Source organism: Schistocerca serialis, chromosome 2 (assembly GCF_023864345.2).
Source record: "Schistocerca serialis cubense isolate TAMUIC-IGC-003099 chromosome 2, iqSchSeri2.2, whole genome shotgun sequence".
Lineage (NCBI taxonomy): Eukaryota > Metazoa > Arthropoda > Insecta > Orthoptera > Acrididae > Schistocerca > Schistocerca serialis.
In genome coordinates this window covers 466,307,356-466,318,868 of record NC_064639.1, presented here as the reverse complement: position 1 = coordinate 466,318,868, position 11,513 = coordinate 466,307,356, and positions in this window count along the sequence as shown.

Genomic DNA, 11,513 nt, shown 5'->3' with positions numbered 1-11,513 from the left:
TAGCCTGTTTAGGCGATATGCGATAAAATCTTGGCATTTTACAAGAATGCACGCTTGCTTCATCTCACATGTTACACAGGAGGCGGCGAGTCTTGTGGCCGAAGGCCGACTACTCAGACAATCCCTTCTGGGATGCTTACAATTCGACAATAAGTAAGAAACTAACGTTGAATGTAGAGAAAACAAACAGCACGAGTTCCAGTTTGAGGAAGGAAAATAACGCTGCCACGTAAAGTGAAGGTGCCAATTCCATAGGCTGCTTAAAAAAACACAGAACTTTTTGTGGCCGAAGCGTGAAGCGAAGTTTAAACGTAATGAGCACAAAATGATAGTAGCTGAGAGAATTCCATTAGCGTATAATGTTACCAGTAAGCGATAGCAAGTACCTCGCAGCTGCGTACTGTTGTTACGCACACTTGCAGCTGTGGTTTCATTGTAATGTACGAAATATGACCACAATATTTAAACTTCACGAAAGGATCTTTAGAATAATAACTGAAACAAAAATCGGTTTGATTTTAAAAATATATTTAAAGTGTTGGAGACCCTAACTACGCCATCTGAATATGTCTATCAATCCATTGTGAACATTATGTAAAACTTTAGTACTTACTACACTGACAGTTCTATTCATGATAGCGGAACAAAAGTCAGACTTAACTTATGTGTACTGAGAAAGTTAAATAAAAAAACTTAAAAGAGTTTTTTTTTCACGGAATCAAACTGCACAATAAATTTACTAAGGACATGAAAGGGAGAAATAAAGGCAGCATATTTAAAGACGCAGTTAAAGGATTCGTCTTAAGTATCACATATTATAAGGTGAAGTATTATGTAAATAACAGAAAATAGGAGCTGGCAATAAGCTATTCGAGTTTATAAAAGTAATAAAAAGCAGATTTTGCCATTCCACAGTATACATTGAGATTGATGGACAAACTGGAAAATGGACGAATTTTGGTATTGCTCATGATATTTTCACGTTCATGGGGAGCGTTCTGAACCTCAGACACTGCTGTCGAAGGAGAGGACGTGGTCGACCACGTCAACTACAGCAGCAGATGACAGCTACAGCGTGCAACAGGTAAGAAGGGACCCACTTCAAACAGCGGGTGCAGTTGCAACCGTAATTAACAAGACCGCAAGGCACGAAATGTCACGCTCCACAGTGACACGGCTACTGCTTCGGGGTGGTCCCTTTGACCGACGACCAGTACGTTGTGTTCCGTTGACAGCTGAATATCGGCGGAACCGTTTGCGCTGATACCAAGAGCATAGCCATTGGATCAGCGATGAGGGAGTCGCGTGCTTTCATGGGATGAGAGAAGATCCAGTCTGAGTCGTGATTCTGGACGTCACCTTATTGGCTGTACGGCTAGCAGGGGCTGTGTGGCGTGGACTGGGCGATTCTTTAGATTAAAGGGTCTCGGGAAAACACAAAAAGGGCATCAGCCACAATGGGTGCAGGCCGAACACAGGAAGAACGTAGATACAGGAACTATCGGTATAACAGTTGCAAATTGTCGTAGCTGTGTTGGGAAAGTACCAGAGCGCCAAGCGATAATAGAAAGCACTAATGCTCAAATCGTTATAGGCACTGACAGCTGGATAAAACCGGAGATAAGTTCAGCCGAAATTTTTGCGAAGAACCTAACCTTGTTCCGAAGGGATAGGCTAAACACGATTGGCAGTGGCGTGTTTGTTGCTGTCAGAAGTAGTTTATCTTGTCGCGAAATTGAAGTAGACAGTTCGTGTGAGTTAGTATGGCTAGATGGCATTGTTGGAAACCGGAATAAAATAATAATTGGATCCTTTTACCGACTTCCCAATTCAGATCATACAGTTGCTGAAAGCTTGAAATAAAACTTGACTTTGATTTCAAACACGTACCTGACTCATACGATAATAGTTGGTAGTGATTTTAATTTACCCTCGATATGTTGTCGAAAATACATGTTTAACTCCGGAGGTACGCATAAAATATCATCGGAAATTGTGCTAAACGTATTCTATGAAAATTATTTCAAGTAGTTAATTCGTGAGCCCACGCGAATAGTAAACGGTTATGCAAACACACTTGACCTCTTAGCAACAAATAATCCTGAGTTAATAACGAGCATCAAAACCGATACAGGGATTAGTGAACACAGGGTTGTCGTAGCGAGATTAAATATTGTAATCCCCAAATCATAGAAAAATAAGCAAAAAATATACTTATTAAAAAAAGCAGATAAAAATTCACTTGACGCCTTCCTGAGAGACAATCTCCACTCAAAAAAGTGTTCAAATGTGTGTGAAATCTTATGGGACTTAACTGCTAAGGTCATGAGTCCCTAAGCTTACACACTACTTACCTAAATTATCCTAAGGACAAACACACACACCCATGCCCAAGGGAGGACTCGAACCTCCGCCGGGACCAGCCGCGCAGAATCTCCACTTATTCCAAATTAATAATACAAGTGTAGACCATATGTAGCTTAAATTCAAAGAAACAGTATCGGCAGCAATTGAGAGAGTTATACCAAATAATTAAACAAACGACGGAGCTGATCCTCCTTGATACACAAAACGGGTCAGAACACTGTTGCAGAAACAACGAAACAAACATGCTGAATTTAAACTGACGCAAAATCGCCAAGGTTGGCGATCTTTTACAGAAGCTCGAAATTTAGCACGGACTTCAATGCAAGATGCTTATAATAGTTTCCACAACGAAACTTTGTCTGGAAACCTGTCAGAAAATCCAAAGAGATTCTGGTCGTATGTGAAGTATGCTAGCGGCAAGACAGAATCAATGCCTTCTCTGTGCGATAGCAAGGGAGATACTATCGAAAACAGTGCTGCCAAAGCAGAGTTATTAAACATAGCCTTCCGGAATGCATTCACAAAAGAAGACGAAGTAAATATTCCAGAATTCGAATCAAGAACAGCTGCCAACATGAGTAACGTAGAAGTAAATATTCTCAGAGTGATGGTGCAACTTAAATCACTTAATAAAAGCAAGTCTTCCGGTCCAGACTGTATACTTATTAGGTACCTTTCAGAGTTTGCTGATGCAATAGCTGCATACTTAACAGTCATATCACGAGTCCAGTCACATAACTGAGACGATATTCCATAAGCACGCAATTTCACTACAAGTCGCTTGTGTGGTACAGTGTCAAAAGCCTTCCGGAAACCCAGAAATACGGAATCAATCTGATATCCTTTGTCAGTAGCACTCAACACTTCATGCGAGTAAAGAGCTAGTTGTGTTTCACAAGAACGATGTTTTCTAGATCCATGTTGACTCTGTGTCAATAAACAGTTTCCTTCGAGGTAATTCATAATGTTCGAACACTATATATGTTCCAGAATCCTGCTGCATATCGACGTTAGTGATATGGGCCTGTAATTTAATGAATTACTCCTACTAAATATCTTGGATACTGGTGTGACCTGTGCAACTTTCCAATCTCTGGCTATGGATCTTTCGTCAAGCGAACGGTTGCGTGCTTGTGGAATATCGTTTCAGTTATGTGACTCGATTTGTGATTTCCTGTCAGAGAGGTCGCAGTTCGTAGTAACAAACAGAAAGTCATTGAGCAAAACAGAAGTGATTTCTGGCGTTTCCCAAGGTACTGTTATAAGCCCTTTGCTGTTCCTTATCTATATAAACGATTTGGGAGACAATCTGAGCAGCCGTCTTCGGTTGTTTGCAGATGACTGTCGTTTATCGACTAATAAAGTCATTAGAAGATCGAAACAAACTGCAAAACGATTTAGAAAAGATATCTGTATGGTTCGAAAATTGGCAATTGACCCTAAATAACGAAAAATGTGAGGTCATTCACATGAGTGCTAAAAGGAATCCGTTAAAATTCGGTTACACGATAAATCAGTCAAATCTAAAGGCCGTAAATTCAGCTAAATACCTAGGAATTACAATTACGAACAACTTAAATTGGAAGGTTCAAATGGCTCTGAGCAATATGGGACTTAACTTCTGAGGTCATCAGTCCCCTAGAACTTAGAACTACTTAAACCTAACTAACCTAAGGACATCACACACATCCATGCCCGAGGCAGGATTCGAACCTGCGACCGTTGCGGTCGCGCTGTTCCAGACTGTAGCGCCTAAATTGGTAGGAACTCATAGAAAATGTTGTGGGGAAGGCTAAGCAAACACTGCGTTTGCGTTTTATTGGCAGGACACTACGCTTGTCCGTTCTCTTCTAGAATACTGCTGTGCTGTGTGGGATCCTTACCAGGTAGGATTGACGGAGTACATCGAAAAAGTTCAAAGAAGGACAGCACGTTTTGTATTATCGCGAAATGGGGGAGAGAGTGTCGCAGAAATGATACAGGATTTGGGCTGGAAATCATTAAAAGAAACGAGTTTTTCATTGCGAAGGAATCTTCTCACGAAATTTCAATCACCGACTTTCACCTCGGAATGCGAAAATATTTTGTTGGCACCGACCTACATAGGGGGAAACGATCACCATGATAAAATAGGGGAAATCAGAGCTCGTACGGAAAGATGTATGTGTTCGTTCTTTCCGTGCGCTATACGAGATTGGAATAATAGAGAATTATTGTGATGGTGGTTCGATGAACCCTCTGCCAGGCATTTAAATGTGATTTGCAGAGTATCCATGTAGATTTAGGTATGGCGAGAGGTGGGAACACGTAGTACACCCAAGAACATTGTTGAACATTGATCGTTACGATGGTCCGTGTGTTATGGTGAGGGGAGGCATAATGTTTCATGGTCTTACTGATCTCCAAATCTTTGAACATGGAAGACTCACTAGTCAATGTTTTGTGACACTTTTCAGTGGTGCATTCGGTCCTGCCTTCGTTTTTATGGATGCCGCCCGGATAGCCACGCGGGTTAGCACGCCTATTCCGGGATTCGGGGAAACGAGCCGGTTCCGGATGGAATCCGCCCGTCAGATTAACGACCAGGGCCTGGATGTGATTTTAGGCGGTTTTCTACATCCTACTTAGTTAAAATCCAGCTGGTTCCCACGTCTCGCCTCAGTTATACGATTCGCCAACATTTAGAAAACGCACGCACGCTCTCACACGGGATGAAACTAGACGCACACTGCTGGGGTTAATTCCGTCTCGAGAAGAAGACTGAAGGAGATGGAGGGTTGACAGGAAGGGAATCCGGCCACCAGCTATCACTAACATTGCCAAGCCTAATAAATAACGCGCTGACGCCGTGAAAATATGGGATAAAGGACAGCAAAATGAAAGGACGGTGCATCAACAATAAAAGAAAAGGCCATAAACGTGACAGAACTACTGTTGACTAATGAAGTTGGCTAGATCACAAAGCGCCCATGGCGTTCACGCCACAATAGAAGTGTCGCTAACGCGTAGTACGCGAAGTTTAAGAAAATATATTGTCTAAACCTCAAAGATAAAAGTATTCGCATTAAACACTGAAACTTCTCACGGCCACAATTGTCGCCATGTTGAAGTCTGCGGAGAATTTTTCTTAATAAAGTAACAGCTATACAGAATAACAAAAACTGAATGTATAGCTCATTTGTGTATTTATGGAGGTTCACATTTTTTTCAACTTATTTTTTGAAAGAAGAAAAGACATCTGCTACAGACTCACGGGTCCTAACTAGTTAAGAAGAAACCGAAGTGGCGGTGGCTACTTTCACCTAGTATTTATTACTGTCAGTGCGCCAAGCACTTGAAACAGTGGCTGTAGGAATGGTAAACGGGATAGACCTTCTATTGGACTGCCGTATACTTTTCTCAAAAACTGTGGTCTGTCACGTATGCTTTATTTTGTGAAGACGTTTACAGCAGCGTATTGAAGCAAATATTTCTTTTCCTTGACTAAGTTTTTAAAAATTAGTAGAGACGATTTTAAATTTTTACCATTTTCAAAATTGGAAATGTATGTTAAACAACAGGTGTATACCATTCAACATGTGCACCGTTAAATATTAACACTGATTCAGATGAGATGGGTAATGTATTTTCCGTCCCTCTCCATTCCCGAGCGCGTTGAAAGTGGTTTACTGGTCTCTTTAATTTTCTTAATTTTGAGACGAAATTAGTTAACGTTCAGCAAGCACATTAGAGGAACCTCTTTTTTTCTGTGAAAAAATTATTGCCTGCTACTGCTTGTCATTTTGTTACGGTGCACTAACATGTCATTTTGTACGCGTTATGAGCATGTGTACATACGAATGTCTCAGAAAGCATAGGTTAATATCCTGGGTTCATATTTTACTTCTACGGCAAGATGAAAAGTTGGCGGGGTTGCACAAAGATAGCTTTGATTCACTGATTTTTTAAACAATTTATACGGTTTGATCAATAACGTATGTCAAGCAGCAACTAGATCTGCTAAATAATTTTATTTGTACAGCTTCTTGAAGTAAATGAACTGCGTATGTTTCATTCGAAAAGCAGAAACTGTAATGCCACGTCGTTATGAACCATTCTGGATGAATTATATTTAGGGGTGTGCATCATCCAAAACAATGTTTCGCTACGTTTATATGGGGTGTTGCTGCTGCTTCTGCTGTTGTTGTTGTGGTGTTCAGTCCGAAGACTGGTTTAAAGCAGCTCTCAATGTTAGTCTATCCTGTGCAAGGCTGTTTATCTCTGCTTAACTACCACAATCTACGTCCATTCCACCCTGCTTACTGCATTCATCCATTGGTCTCCCTCTACAATTTTCAGCACCGACACTCCGCTGCATTAGCAAACTGACGATACCTTGAAGTCTCAGGATTTGCCCTATCAACCAGTCTCTCCTTTTAGTCAAGTTGTGCCATAATTTTCTTTCCCGATTCGATTCCTTATCTCCTAATTAGTTACTCGATCTATCTATTTATTATGTTGCACCAACTTTCAAAAGATATCCTCTTCCTGTCTGAATTGCTTATTGCACGTTTCTCATCCATACAAGGCTACACTCCAGACAAATACCTTCAGGAAAGACTAACACCTTAAGTTATATTGTGTATTAACAAGTTCCTCCTTCTCAGAAATGCTTTCCTCGCTATAGCTAGTCTTCATTTTACGCCGTGTCATCTTCGGCCATCATCAAATATTTTGCTCTCAAATAGTAAAACTCATGTTTTAGTTACACATTACCTAATTTCCCTGATTTTATTCGACTGCATTACTCTTGCTTTACTTTCGTTGATATTCGTTTCATATGGAGTGCGCTTCTAAATTTCCAAGAACTTTTTACCTTGTCGTGGTATATGACGCTTCTGATTCCACTGTTCAGTTTTCTAAACTAATGTATCGTTTGTTGTTTCGATAATTTGCTAGGCTTCGTACATTTGTTGACCAAACATGTGTACAGAGTAACGCTCAGTAGAAACGACCAATGTCCCCACGGCCTGGATGTGGCAGTTGGCACTGGAATCATCTAACCAACGGGTATCGTTTCAGCCGGGACGAAGCTCGCTGAATCTCGCGTGCACTAACATTTGACCAACTGTATACAGCACGGAGCACTACCCGAAATTGAGGGCCAAAATTACTTTTCTTTCTACTTGATTACTTTTTGTGTGTAAATGTAGGATAACATGTACTCACGTGTAAGTCGTTGAATACAGTGCCTTTTGTTTAGTAACTGTTTCGTAATACCTTGTACAACAATTATCAGACAAGAGATTTTACACCGGTATATACCAAGTCTGGGCAAATGTGGTACGATGTGTCAACTGTATGATTTTTTTTTTGCACTGAAGTCAATCAAGCCAAGCCTCTCAAAGAACCCTCTCCTCCGTGAAGGTATGATTCCTGTGAGGACAGTAATTCATTGAAAAAATAGAAGAAGGGATAAGATTATAGGACATGCGATCAGACATCACGGTTTAGCTGCCATCGTCCCTTAGGGACCATAGAGGGTAAAAACCGTGGGGGAAGACAAAGATTAGACTATATAAAACAAACAACAGAGCCTCTTGGCATAGGTGGTACCCTGAGTGAAGAGACTGGAACAAGAATGGGAGGAAATAGAAGAGGAAACCGTTCGTGTCCTTTTCAAAAGAACTCTCGTGTATTTCCCTTAAGCCATTTGAATAACCCACGGCAAACCTCAGTCTGAGCGACCGGACGGGGATTTGAACGAATGGAGTCCATTGCGCCACCTCGCTTGGTAGCCCAATTGTTGAACTGGAGGTCTGGTAACTTTGTTAAACAACAGTGTCAGGTTGCTTCTATGATTGCGTCGATTTATAAGTACTATGACTGAATGACGAAACGACAGTACATACGTCATTAAGATGTAAATTTGACTTGAAGACTGCCGAGAAGCACGCTGAGTCAAACAAGAGTTTACTTGGTTACTGTATAGTTTAGTCTCCAAGTACAACTTCCTGCTGTCATCTGTATTACCGTGTTGTTCTTGGTTTCTAGTAAAGCATAGTCCGTAGCCGTTAGTTTGCACTGAGCGGATCGTGTCGCGATTCGTGTTGGTGGTTGCTTTTCTTCGGCTTCCTCATTCCTCTATCTAATCGTTATTTCCCTTCCCTTCTGGTCAGCTGTCATGCAAGTTCCAGCCGAACTTGTCAGTTAGATACATCAGCTATCGGCTCGTTACACATCTGTCTTTCCTATTTCTGAGTTTCTCCTTTTATTGTTCACTTTCGATGAAGCCATTTCATTCTTCTAATGGTGCTCTGTCCGCAGTTCGTGGTCCAGTGGCTAGCGTTGCTGCCTCTGGATCACGATGTCCTGGGCTCGATTCCCGTACGGGTTGGGGATTTTCTCTACGCGGAGACTGGGTGTTTGTGTTGTCCTCATCATTTCACTATCATTCGTGAACGTGGCGAGATTGGACTGTGTAAAGATTGTGACTTTGTACAGGGGCTGATAACCGCGCAGTTGAGCGCCCCACAAACCGAACTTCATCATCATCTAATGGTGTTATTTTTTGTATTACACAATATGATGTGATGGAGTCAGCATTCTCTAGTGCTCCATTTCCGTTTTCCATTACTAGCAACCGTTAACTGAGTGAGCAATAAGGCTTCTCAAACGTCCTTCATTTCGGCTGGCCAACACTGGCTGACGATTTGCGGGTCTCATCAGTGTCCTTTCTGTAAAGACGTAATAAACAGGCCACACATTATCTGACATCCAGTGGTCGCTTGTGCTCTCATGAAGTATGGAATCCACTTGAGCGATCCACAACACCGCAGTTTCCGAGGAAAACATTTTATTTTGTCAAAACTTGTGGTAACTTTCTTTTCAAAGAATAAAATATTCAAAAATCAATTCCTCGTTAAGAAAAAAAACTTGAACAAAAACAAATTCTGCTTGAATATATAAACAGCAATATGAACTTAAATGTACGAACACATGACGAATTCATCAAGAAAAATAAGTTGTGGTTAGTATTATAGGCAACTGTAGTTGTTCAAAGCGAATATGTTGTAGCCAAGTGAAACTACTTTGGTATGTCTACAACGGTGGGTTCTTTTATTGCTCTGGGCGAAGGTTCATCACTCCAGAACACATGAAATATTAGTTCACTTTATTACACAAATGAATAAAAAAATTTACTTAACTTTGACTCAGATCGTTGCCACAGGACTGCTTGATAAGTTACAACTGTTATTGACTGTTAAAGCGTCACTTGATACCCAGAGTAACGAACTTTTCTCTTGCAGTACAGTGTTCCACATTTGAATCAACAGGTCCACCAGAAACTGTATGTATCACGTTCTTCCTATACTATGATGTTGACTCCTTCAGATGAGGTCGTGAACTGGGCAGAGCTCTTGCTGGTTCGACACTATATTGACCTCAGCGTGAGGGCGCTGCTGTGCAAACATGGGGAGTGTGATCTTCAGGAGCGCCTCCCATACATCATTGCGGACAGCACCGAGCCCTTGATAATATCTGTGGTACTGATTTGGGTTGCCAACTTTGGCGTGGCAACGCGATCTTCTTACGATATGCCAGAATTAGTTCAGTGTTTTAAATCAACCACAAATGTAGTAGTTGGGCATTCATTTATTTAAAACAGGTGGGTTCAATTACCACACAGTTTCACTTTGATCGTACGAAATTGAAACATCCTTATCTGGCCAGGTGCAGTTTTTTTTTTTTTCCTTTTCACCAAGGTGGACATACGAATCTCGCTGTCATCGGGTTGCACAACCTACCCAGTGTCCTGACGGACATGGCACTTCATCAAAAAAAAGTCATTTAACGTATTCAAGGTGATCAGGAGGGCCGTGAAATTGTGTGATGTATGTTGTTTCATCTTGTTCGATGTGACCTGTTGTTATAGCTATGCCAAGTGACCTTACATCCAATTATGCCAACTAGCCCCAAACGGATGCCAACACCAAAAAGGATACCACACAGTTTCAAACATCAGGAGGAAAATATTATGATGCATACATGCAACCACAGTAAACCACTCTTTCGAAAACATCCATCATCAACGCCTGAAGTCGATCTACAGATTCACTAGACAAAAGAATTTACGATCAAAACATGTACTCCGCTCACCAGTCAGAAAAACGATGAAACAGTGGTCCTTCCTTCGGGACGTTTCCAAGCAGATTGATGTTAAGATGAATGATACACTTTCAAATACTCTCCCTCCATCGTGGCAGGGAATAGAAGCTATGTGCCAACTGGCTCCTTACACCAACTAACACCGGTCTCTCATATTAATTATTCCTAGTCCTCGAAAAAATAATTTTTATGAGTGAAACAGTTTTGAAGAATATTATGTGGAGGACCAGCAGCCTCAGGGTGCCAAATGCCGTTAATGATAAATTTCGGTCGAGAATCTGTTGAACTACGTTTGTATCTTGAACTCTGATGCACTAACCATGTATTTTGCAATGTATCATCGTTAGCTTCCATCTTTGTTCTTCGCTGTTCACAAGCATAACAAAATTAAGTTTCCCATTGTAAATGACGTATAAACTGATTACATTAATTCTTGACAATGGAAACTATCAATTACTTTACTGAATAAAGCATTATACAACAAAAGAATATGGATTATTTTGATAGATAACCAACTAATGATTTACGTTAAGAGCTAAAATGGAATAATGGAGATTGTCAAAGAATGACAATTAGTGCTGCGATAAGCACATCAAAGGGAATTACCACTGATGACAAAGAAAAACTTATTGTTCCGATGCTAGATGTATATCTACTACAATTGTTAAGTAATAGTGCATAAAAAATTGGTTAAATAATTTTCAGAAGCTGATAAACCTTAAAAATGGTCGCGTCTTAAGCTCAACTGGACAAAACATTATTCACCACATTAAAAGAGCGCATTAGTAGCTATGGAGTGCTGTAGATGGAGTAGAAGAGGGACGAGGCGGTTATGTGACCCTCCAAACCGACGTAAGATATGAGGCTAAAGTGATAAGTATGCGCCAATCACTTGTGTGGAATCAACACAGTAAGATGGATCGACGTGGAAACGTGACACTACGATAGAAAGGATATATAACATTGCGACATAACCATTAGCACACCTTAAATGAAGT